The sequence below is a fragment of the Mya arenaria genome, chromosome 6 (assembly GCF_026914265.1).
Source record: "Mya arenaria isolate MELC-2E11 chromosome 6, ASM2691426v1".
In the NCBI taxonomy this organism is placed as follows: domain Eukaryota; kingdom Metazoa; phylum Mollusca; class Bivalvia; order Myida; family Myidae; genus Mya; species Mya arenaria.
Window position 1 is genome coordinate 77489354 of NC_069127.1, and position 12264 is coordinate 77501617.

The 12264-nt window shown below is 36.4% G+C and overlaps 1 long non-coding RNA gene across 1 annotated transcript; it reads right to left on the bottom strand.

The window, feature by feature from the left end:
- Window positions 1-10621: 10621 nt before the first annotated feature.
- LOC128237237 (uncharacterized) lies at window positions 10622-11476 on the bottom strand. Its single transcript, XR_008261537.1, has 3 exons — window positions 11380-11476; window positions 11099-11157; window positions 10622-10780 (listed from the first exon to the last, which is right to left on the bottom strand). It is a non-coding gene; the product is annotated as an uncharacterized LOC128237237 (long non-coding RNA).
- Between the last annotated feature and the right edge of the window lie 788 nt (window positions 11477-12264).

A 12264-nucleotide genomic window follows, 5' to 3' on the forward strand; every position in this document is an offset into this window, starting at 1 on the left:
AACTCAAGTGATTTGATTTATATAATTCTAGTTTGCAAAGAGGTTACAAAGCAGCTGGCGTTTATTCATTTTTTTGTAGTTTTGAGGTTTTCCCATAATTGCAAAAACGTGTGACAAAACCAAACCATATCCTACTCACAATCACAAGGAGGTTGTTTTAAGATGCACTATTACTCCCAAATAGAATTTACCACAATTAATACAATTGTTTAAATATACAAAAAAGGATAAATAAATGTCAATATCAATGGTTCTTATAAAGGATACCGAGTTTATTCGAAAGAAAGGTGCAGAAGACACAGTATTCTAACCTATGCGACGACAGTAAATCATTGTTAATCGTTTAGCATTCACCAATCATTTAGTAATTTTGCGTTTTCAACTATGAAATGCATGGTTATAATTTTGTTATGAGAAATTAATATTTTCCATAATTGCATTATTTAGTAAGTAGTTAAAGTTTTATTTCTCAAAACTTAGGGTTTGTTATGCATGTGTATGTATTGATTTTGAATACGATTGTCACTCTAAAAAATAATGAAAACTGTCTCACATCGTATATGTATGTATTTTCGAGTACAGTGAAAATACATACATATACGGTATGTGAGACTAAGTCAATGCGTTTTCAATACTCTTTAAAGTAACACTCTTATTCAAAATCAATAGCTGAAAACGCAAAAAAATATTGTTTAACTTAAACTTACTATGTGTGAGAATTCCGAAAGTGTTAATGGACCTCAAAACTGACAGAACACGTATATACTACATTTAACAAACTAGTTTGAATCTCAATGAAATTTACTTATTTAATGTACAGAGCTCAATTTCAAGGCTTTACGTCCAAATATTGGGTAATGGTGCTGTAAGGTAGAATGCTTTAAATCTAAACTGAAAACGAGATTGTATTCAAACACGTTAAACGTAGAATGCCTTGACGCGTTCCCTAATACGAGCACCTCTCACCTACTGCTGTGAGATGTACAAGGTTTATCGTTGATTTAAAACGTGAGTTACTTTTTATGTCAATGCTATAAAAAAAGTATTAAACTTATGAAAACATCTGCAATCGCTTAGGCGCGTACAATATTACCACTAGATTTGGTTCGTCGATGACATGCACTCCCGACAAGCGATATATCTGATTCGCGGATTTGTAGTTTCTGCACAGTCCTTAAAACATAAAATAGTATATGTTCAATACAAATCGTTTGTTTGCCTTAGAATATGCTTGACATATGTGTAAACCATATATAAAAATATTAACATTTTCACTGGTACACCCTGAATATTCCGCACAATCACGACATGGTCAAATAACTGTTGATTGGCAATATACCACAGTTGAGAGACAATTATATGTATAATTGATTGTTCCAATCATTAAATATATATATATATATATAACGGTACGGTATTGTACGAATAGGAAGAACAAGACTCAATAAATGTAGAGATGTAATCTGGAAATATATAATTCATAATATACACGTAAGTAACAACATATAAAGATATAAAACACTGTTAAATAGCATGTTCAATATATCAATAATCGCTATTATAACTATCATAGGCTAGCAGCCAAATATTGTCTATAAACAATATTTCGAGACATATATACATATAATTGAATGCACAAGCAAAGCACAAGCAAAGCATACATTATAAACGACAAACAGATAAACAAACGAGGTTGTGTCACATACAATGACATACACGATTATGGCAAATACCAACATTTAGACATATACAGAAACATGACAATGACACATGAAACTTACCAATATGTGGTACTGAAAACCCTCACATCTCACGCTTCCGGTGCTGGTTAAGTTATGTTCTAAAAGGTAAGTGAACAGAATGTTTAGTGTACAGAATATAAAAGTAGTGAACCTATTGAAGGTTAGGTTAAGACAGGAGGTTTGTATATTGCTTTTCGGACAACACTTTATCCCGGACAAACATGATAAAAACAGAATAACTAAATGGCGTTTAACAAACGATTCCAGTGAGTTCACTACGAGAATACAATCAATTGCAAGATTAAACCAAGAATGCATACCTGCAAAACCTTATGCAAAAGCGAACAACTCTGTAGAAACAGGTTTCTAACAACGCAGTGTTTTCGCTCCAAAACTTCGTGACTGACTGAATCAAACCATGCCTGAACCAATCACAATCGCTGTAACATATATGTCGACCAATGAAATTGTCTCCTCGAAAACATGCCAAGCCGATAATCAAGAAACCAAGGTGTTCCGCATGAAATGAAGACAAAACGGCGATATACAGTTATCGGTCCGGTCACATACTCCCCCGCTATGTGAAATGACGTCCCGTCATTACGTCACGTAAAAACAAACAAACAAAAAAGTAGTCCAGTATCTGGTCTGACAATCTGCTTATACTGACGTATACTTATATGTATAGTATACATGTAATTCTACATAAACTTTCAACAGTACATAGCTTTCTCTAACATGTGACTACTTAAGTTTCTTAACTACATACACAAGCAATTCATTAGCGATTTGTGAAAAAAAAAAAATGCTTTTCCAAAAAAAATCAAAAATTTAAAACAGTCCTAGTTCCTCCCCCTGTGACAAAAACTATGCCCACATAGTTTTAACAAAACACTATTAAAATGCATAAAAAAATCAATGATTACACAGATCAAACTAAAACAATAAAAAGTGCAGCATTGCAACTTATTTATTCATAATTGCACCTATTAGTTGATACGCTATCTCACTATCCACATCTTTCAGAATGCCAGACTGCATAAGTGTGTCCAATGCCTGCAATCTGCGGTCCACTGGTTGGTTGCTATACATGTGGAACTCGTCAAATCTTGTAGGTGGTTTGCGGATGCGTTCTGAACGTCGTGGTTGAGGTACTGGTCTTAGTCTGTCTACAACAGGTGAACCTACAGCATCTCCAATAGCTTCGGCAGCTAACTGGTCTTCGGGTTCGTCTACTGTCGGTAGCAACTCTGCAGAATTATCTGTATGGATCACTTCTTCTGGATCTTCTGCTTGAGTAACTGGATCTTCCGGGACTTCTATTCCGCTTATATGCGTATCATCTGAAAATAGAGTGTTAACATTAACATCCTCAACTTCACTAATGATACTTACATCATCTACAGCTTCGTCTCTACCCGTAGCTAAGCTGTCATTCTCATAGCTGACGTTACTGTCTGGTTCATGGGCGTCCCCATGGTGGCATACAGGTCCTGTATAGCCATCACCTTCTTCATCAGTCTCACTATCACCTTCAGTGAATTCACTCACTAGTTCTTTCCTTTCGGATGCATCCCTTACTTCATCTTTCTGTTCTGCAACAACTTCACCCAACACATCGTCATTCTCATGATGCTCAATCAAGAGTAAATGATTCCGATGAAGTGTCCTTTCACGCTCAGAGCCCTCAGCTCTTACCTTAAAAACCGGAATGTCCCTTCTTGGTTGGTCAAGTACTGTATAAGGTTCTTCTTCGAACCGGTCGGCGATTTTATGCTTACCATCAAAAGCCATCTTCTTTACAAGTACTCTGTTCCCAACATTAATCCTAACAGGTTTTGTCTTGCGGTCGTAGTATTTCTTTTGTTTCATTTTCGACCTTTGTGTATGATTGTTCACAATCTCGTGTGCCTTCACGATCCTTTCTTGGAGATCTTCCATGTATTCATCTGTAGTTTTACTGACCGGCTCTTCTCTTGCCTGCTCAAACATTACATCGATTGGTAACATAGGCCTTCTTCCGAAGAGCAACTCAAATGGGGACACTCGGGTTGCTTCATGCGGTGTACAATTATAGGCATACACTAGACTACTGATGTATCGTTTCCAATCAGCCTTTTGATCTTCTTCGAGAGTTCCAAGCATTCCAAGAAGTGTTCGATTAAATCGCTCTGGCCCTGCATTTCCTTGTGGGTGGTAAGGTGTGGTATGGCTTTTCTTCATACCTGTAATGCGGCACAGTTCCGAAATAATCTGGCTTTCGAAGTTGGCTCCCTGGTCCGAATGTAGCCTCGTAGGAATCCCGAAATTGACCAAGAACTCATTGTAGAGTGCTTCTGCTGTAGTCTTGGCGGTTTGGTTTCTGGTAGGGATAGCTTTGGCAAACTTGGTATAATGATCAGTGACTATCAAAATGTTGCTGATGTTACCCTTGCATGGCTCTAGAGAAAGGTAGTCAATACAGAGAAGTTCAAGTGGATATGATGTATTAACATTCACGAGCGGTGCACGGTCAATCTTCCCCTGCCTTCTAATACATCTATCGCACTTACTTATCCAGTCTTTCACATCTGATGTCATTCCAGGCCAATAGAACCTCTCCCTTAACAGACGCATTGTTCTTTCTTGCCCTGGATGACCAGAAAGATCATGAATGCCCGTCAGTATCTCATGTCTGAATGACTCAGGAATCACAAGTTGTTCAATGTCATTGTCACCGTTGTCATGAACATTTCTGAACAGGATCCCTCTTTTGATGCTCAAGTTCTTGAACTGTTTCTTCATATTCAGATCGTTCCCATGTAGAAGCTTTCTTGGCAACCTCTTGTCAATAACAGCAATTCTCCATTTTTCAATGAGAGGATCACTCCGTTGGGCTCTTCTGATTTCACGCATGTCTTTCTGTGCAAGTGGTTGGCCAAGGTCTTCAGTTGCCTCTAGAATATTCATGCTCATTGGAAGAGTGTCAACAAAAGGTACTGAAATCAAATTGCATATAGCCTTTACAGTTGGATCACTGATCTTTACTCTTTCTGTGTTGTCTGTATCTGTGATGTTCTCATAAGGATATCGGCTCATTCCATCTGCATCTTGGTTTTTCAAACCAGCTCTATACTTGATGTCAAATGAATACTCTCCTAGAGCAGAGGCCCATCGTTGGCCAGTTGCATCAAGCTTGGCAGTAGTTAACACATAAGTAAGAGGGTTATTATCTGTCAAGACAGTGAAGTGGAACGTGGCGAGGTAGTCACTAAACTTCTCAGTCACCGCCCACTTAAGAGCCAAGAATTCCAATTTGAAGGCGCTATAGTTCCGTTCGGATTTGTTTAAGGACCTACTGGCATAGGAAATTACCCGTTTTTGGCCATCTTGCACTTGGTACAGCACTGCACCTAATGCTTTTCCAGACGCATCCTGTGTGAAGTTCGAATGGCATGTTAAAATTCGGGTAAGCCAGTATTGGTGGAGAAGATAGCAATTCCTTCAAATGGTCGAACACAGCCTGTTCCTTGTCTGTCCACTTCCACTCCGGTTTTGTTGCCTTTGACCCCTTCTTAGTTGTAGTTGGAGGTAGAAGCTCATTTAATGGCCGAACTATGTCGCTGAAATGTTTTATAAAACGACGATAGTAACCAGCGAAAGCTATAAACGAGCGGGATTGGCCAACCTTTAACTTTCTCTATCTTGGCAGGATCTGTTTCTACTCCATTACCACTAACAATATGGCCTAGAAAATTGACACTGGGCTTAAAAAAATGACATTTCTCAGGAGCTAATTTCATTCTTGCTTCATGTAGTTTGGTGAGAATAATGTCTAACCGCTCCAAGTGTTGCTCATAGGAGTCGCTGAAGATTATCACGTCGTCCAAGTAAATTAAACAAATGCGCATGTTCAAGTCTCCTAGTATCTCCTGCATTATTCTTTGGTAGGTAGCTGGGCTATTTGTTAAACCAAATGGCATCTTGTGGTACTCATAGAAGCCCATATTACCAACAGTAAATGCGGTGCGCTCCTTATGGGACTCCTCCACTTCAATCTGGTGGTAGCCTGACTTCATGTCCATTGTGGTAAAGAACTTAGCTCCATGAAGACAATCAAAAATTTCTTCCATTCTTGGTAGAGCATACGAGTCTTTGATTGTAATACTGTTGAGCTGCCTGTAGTCAACACAAAGACGTAACTTCCCGTTCTTCTTACGGACAAGAACCACATTCGATGTGTATGGAGATTTCGATGGTCGTATGACACCGGCTGCTAACAGCTGCTCAATATGGTTCCGCACCTCTTCAATCATAGATGGTGGAATGCGGCGGTGTCTCTGCTTAAATGGAATGTCTGTTGACAAATCAATCCTATGTTTTATTCTGTTACAAATGCCAATATCAGTATCTCCAGTTGAAAAAATGTCCTTATGTTTATCTAATAATTCAATTAATTCCTGTTTTTGATCTTGATCTAAAATGTTTGCTTCATCAATGTTCAAGTTATCCAATATATGTGATCTTTCTTCATGTATTTTATCAAATACATCTTCTGCAACCGTAACTGGCTGAATCTCACAAAGTATTGCATGAGGCTGGATGACGACAGGATTTGTTGTTATATTCGACAAGGTAACTCTAACTTCCTTTCTCTTCTCTCCAGTAAACTGTATAACTGTAGGTGTTACATCTAAAGATGGTGCCGTACAATCATCACATTCTTGTAGGATTGCAGTTGTTGGAAGATAATTCAACTCATGATCCGTGTACCCGATTACATCAATGTTCTGGTTTGGATTTAAGACAATCTTCTGAGTTGCGGCACATTTTACAATAGCTATACGGTTCTTACTTCGTTTTAGTTCTCTTTCTCTTAACGTAATTGTTCGAAAGCTGAGGTACCATGGTGCATGTAATGAAGCAGTTTGTAAAAATCTTTCACCATGTTGATTTGAACAATCTTTCATAAATTCTTGAAGTATGTTTGTTCCTAAAATGACTGGTGTTTTGGCTGAATATTTTGTATCAGGTGTAACAAGTAGCAAGCACGGAAGTGGTGTAGAATTAGGGAGTCCATCATCAGTTGTAATTTCAGTTTCAATGTATCCCTTGTATGGAAGATTCTCTCCATCCGCACATTCAATATTTAAAATGTCACCGACTGGTTGAATTTTAGTAAAAGAAAGATGATCATTGTAAAAAGACTCTGATATAATACTAACAACACTCCCAGTATCCAGTAATGCAGTGGTTGGTTGGTTAGCTATGGTGATATTTACTTCATTTGTATTTCCAATAAGCTTGGGATCAGACAACAACGTGCTCGGGTTCGATCCCCCTACTCGGGCACTTATAAGTTTGGGCAGTCCTTCTTCAGGTGTCCCTTGTCTTTGCATACAGAACAAACGAACTGCGCTAGTATTGTGGGGCAATCACGCTGCATGTGGCCTTTCCTATTGCAGATGAAACAAGTTCGTTCACTGGCGAATCCAGGGTCCATCTCTCTGTAGCCACGCCCTCTCATTCCTCGACCTTGTCCCCCACGCCATCTTCCCCTGTAGCTCCCTCTCGGTACATAATCTTGATGTTGTGGTTGCTGGTGTGTCTGATGAGGTTGTTGTTGTCCCTGTTGTTGTTGACGCTGTCCCTTTTCTATTCGGTCCATTCTTTCTGTTAGCTGTCTTAAGAGCTTGACTGTCTCACTGTCTTCTTCTTTCACCACAGGTCTGCAAGGTTTTCTCTCCGGGCTAGAACTTTTCATATCAGCTTCAATCTTCCTCAATTCTCTTCTAAATTGATCATATCCTTTAATCTTATCACACTGATATGTGGACATTTGTTTAAGATCTTTCCTGAGTCCAGAATGCAACACCTCTTTCAGTACTTGTGTATCTGATGTTCTGAATCCACCAAGTTCAACTGCCTTGTCAAATAAATCCTCTAGTCTGGATGCATATCCTTCTACTGACTCCGCAGGTTTTTGATCGCACGTATAAAATCTCTTCATAATACTCTCTCTAGTATCTACGATCCCATAGGAGCTATCCAATTTCTCTAAAACCTTCATTACTGTTACTCCTTGGCCTAGTCTCCTTATCTTGTCAGCAGCTGCTCCTTTGGCTGAACGCCGAATACCAAACATGATCTGATCATCAGTGTAGCTTCTGGCATTCAACACACATTCTATTTCATACTTGAAACTGTCCCATGTAGCCTCTCCTTTTCCATCTTCACCATAAAAGATGCTGAACTTCGGATAGGAAGTGGATGGTAAAGTTTCTGCTTTCTTAATTTGAACTGGTTCATCTTTACAGCCACCTATAGCCTCTATCAATTTTGTCGCTTTATGAGGATCAGTTATGTCTGCTGTTAATTTCATACTCCGAAGGAACTGAACCATCTGAAGTTCTTCATGAGTGAGTCCGCCTCCATAAGCCTCATTATGTTTAGTCTCCTCATCTTCCGCTTTAGGGAGTGCTTTATCACTTTGAGTTGCCATCACTATGAATAATTCAATCAAATTCAGCCACAATACAAATGTTATATCCTCTCACAATTCACAGCTAGTATGCATTTTATATCACTATCATGATGAACGAATTCACTCAAATGCCAAATGGTTTGCACTCACAACACACTAATCACTGTGTCAAGTGTTGGATACTGAACAACTTAATTCACAAGTGTCATCAACTTAAATCATCACGAATATACCAGGAATATTCCAAGATAACACAATTTAATTCCACTAATCAACAAAAACGTTACATGTAGTGCACTATATATATATATATCAATACACAAGTAAGATATTCAAAAAATGTATATCAATATCAGCGTAGATGTTCTCTAACTATAGTACAAATGTGCCTAATCAACAATCACAAAATTCACAACAGCTTCAGAAGTCCAAATCAAAATATTCCAACTGTCTCGAATAATTTGTATGTAAAGTATCAAAGTATAATGTGTAAATATAAATATGTAATGTCAAGCAAAAATAAATAAATAAATAAACAAAGTTTCAAAAATTAATTGAAGTAATTATAAAAGACGACTTAGTACTATCCAGTTATCCACCAAAATAATTTCAAATATGACACAAAGTAATGACGAACTATCTCAAATAAATTATTTCAGACAGTAAAATTAAATAAATATTCACTGTATAAACTATGTGTTCATGTAAACAACAAGCATCAAAGTTAGTTTCATAAAGTAAATTCAACCAAATGCAGATATAAATGTTTCAAATCAAAACCAAAATCAATATCAAATAACCTGAAAATAAAGCACTATTGTATAATCCAAGAAATTTACATCAATAAATACAACTGTCAAATGTCAATACAATGCAATTTCTATCTTATTTTCTATTCAATACACAAAGTCGAATAAATAAATATTATTTCGTTCAAAATAAATCAAATTATCTGTAGTATCAATCAATAACTGTAACTATTAATAAGCTATGTAATGAATTCACAAAACCTGAAATAAATGAATTGTATATCCAAAGAATAAACGATTTAATTCTATCACTGAAATGTCAATGTAAACCGAAAGTAAGCAAATCGCAAATTACGCTAAGTTTAATTGCAATAAAATCGCTAATGAACTACAAGTCGCTAAATAAATTTATCTACACGATACCTAGTGGTGGTTTATAAACTATAAGCTACAATTAACAACTAAATATTAAACTACTACGGTGTCAGAAGCAGAGTTGTCAAATTAATTTTCAATTCCGTCCAAAATGTCAAATAGTGCGCTGTCAAATCTATTAGGGCAAGGTCGCTTAGTAACGAATGACGTCACGTAACCTCCGAGTCGAAACAACCAATAGAATTTCAGATAATATTCAGCCCGCTAATTACGCATTCATACGTCAGTGCAGAATAGCCAATAGGAAGACAATATTACCACGTGTGTCAATCACGCAATGTAAAATACCTAGACTGGGAAAAACCAATACACAGAACTTTATGAATGAAATTCCTTAGGTGTGTTTATACTGCCAAATCAATAATAGTAAAACAGTGCAAACTTTCAGAATAGTTTCTAAATCAGACACAGATTAGAATAATGAAAGTACTCTCAGCTGAAACAATTTGTTAAACACAATAAATATTTAATATTTGATGAGAATCCTAGATAAAGTGTATCCAAAAAGCAGTTTAATAAGAGAATCAAGAATATTTCCAATCACCAAGAAATAAGTTATCAGAAATGATAGATTTTTTGTATGACCAAGACTGTTAAGAGATATTATTGTTAAACATGCAGTGAGATCTCTCTCATCAATATAATAGCTCTCTAGATATATGTACAAAAGAAAATGGCAGTAACAGCTATGTCTTAATTCTCATAGGGAAATAATAAATAAAGGAAAGCAAGTCACTGCAATTTTAATGTATACAAAAAATATATATCTTTGTACTCACGCCCTCTGTAGAAATGAATGACTTGAAAACAACTAACACAAGTGAATGATGAAGACCGCTAGCACAATGTCAGAAACACAAATAACTGTAAATTTAGCACTGATATTAATCTGTGCACAGTGTTTATGGTCACTGGAACCTCACATGTGTCCTCCTGATATGCGATGAATCCTTGATGGCCAAACGTCCTTCAGGTAAGTCCAGATCCTCCTCGAATGTTTTTCTCAGTTAAAAGGTAAAAATTACTTAAATCAGCTGGGAACAATCCATGTCCTCCAGTTATGTCACAAGCTCGTAATGCACTGAGCCAAAAAATTTACTCAAGAGTTTTAATTGTGACAATGCTTGTCACGCACGGTGCTACACCAAGCAAAGAATAAACTCATAAGATCCACTTGTAATAGCAAGAAGAGTCTTGACTGTGACACCAGTTGTCACCCACTGCTCTCCCCCGTGGTAGGAAAGACGTCTTCGTCTCTAGGCTTCTCAGCTACAAGCACGAAACCCTCTCCTTATGGGTCTGTCCAGGTTCGGTTAGGTTGGGCGCCAGATATAACGGTACGGTATTGTACGAATAGGAAGAACAAGACTCAATAAATGTAGAGATGTAATCTGGAAATATATAATTCATAATATACACGTAAGTAACAACATATAAAGATATAAAACACTGTTAAATAGCATGTTCAATATATCAATAATCGCTATTATAACTATCATAGGCTAGCAGCCAAATATTGTCTATAAACAATATTTCGAGACATATATACATATAATTGAATGCACAAGCAAAGCACAAGCAAAGCATACATTATAAACGACAAACAGATAAACAAACGAGGTTGTGTCACATACAATGACATACACGATTATGGCAAATACCAACATTTAGACATATACAGAAACATGACAATGACACATGAAACTTACCAATATGTGGTACTGAAAACCCTCACATCTCACGCTTCCGGTGCTGGTTAAGTTATGTTCTAAAAGGTAAGTGAACAGAATGTTTAGTGTACAGAATATAAAAGTAGTGAACCTATTGAAGGTTAGGGTAAGACAGGAGGTTTGTATATTGCTTTTCGGACAACACTTTATCCCGGACAAACATGATAAAAACAGAATAACTAAATGGCGTTTAACAAACGATTCCAGTGAGTTCACTACGAGAATACAATCAATTGCAAGATTAAACCAAGAATGCATACCTGCAAAACCTTATGCAAAAGCGAACAACTCTGTAGAAACAGGTTTCTAACAACGCAGTGTTTTCGCTCCAAAACTTCGTGACTGACTGAATCAAACCATTCCTTGAACCAATCACAATCGCTGTAACATATATGTCGACTAATGAAATTGTCTCCTCGAAAACATGCCAAGCCGATAATCAAGAAACCAAGGTGTTCCGCATGAAATGAAGACAAAACGGCGATATACAGTTATCGGTCCGGTCACATATATATATATATATATATATATATATATATATATATATATATATATATGTATATATATATATATATATATATATATATATATATATATTTAGACCAATCCAACCTTTGGGTAACTTTGATGCAACCTTTGGGAGACTCGTGTCGCCCATAGGATATATGTTGTGTCGCCCAAAAGTAATTGTGTTTTTTTCTATCAATTTATTTTTTAAAATAATAAAACAATTTTGCAAACGACTTTGAACGCTTTAAAAAAGGTTCAGTCATTAAGCACTAATCAGCAGGAATACCATTTAAAGAAAAATCATGAATTTCAAAAAAGTGTGTATATTTTGAAAACAACCTTTGGGATACATTTAGATTTTTATCAATAATTTTCTTGTCATAGGTATATGTTTTAGATAATAATTCATAAATGTAAAGAACATAATATTTTTTAACAGAAAAGTTAATTGTGTTCAACTTTAAAGATTCCGAAATTCCCTCAAAAAAATATTTTCGCAATAAGCGTACTTTCCGTGTTTTCGTGTCGCCCAAAGGTTGATGTATATTCAATGCTTTGCAGACTATAAGAACGACATGTTCTTTTTAGTTGTATTAGTTATTTTATCAAAAATTTAATAAACACAAATGACAAAA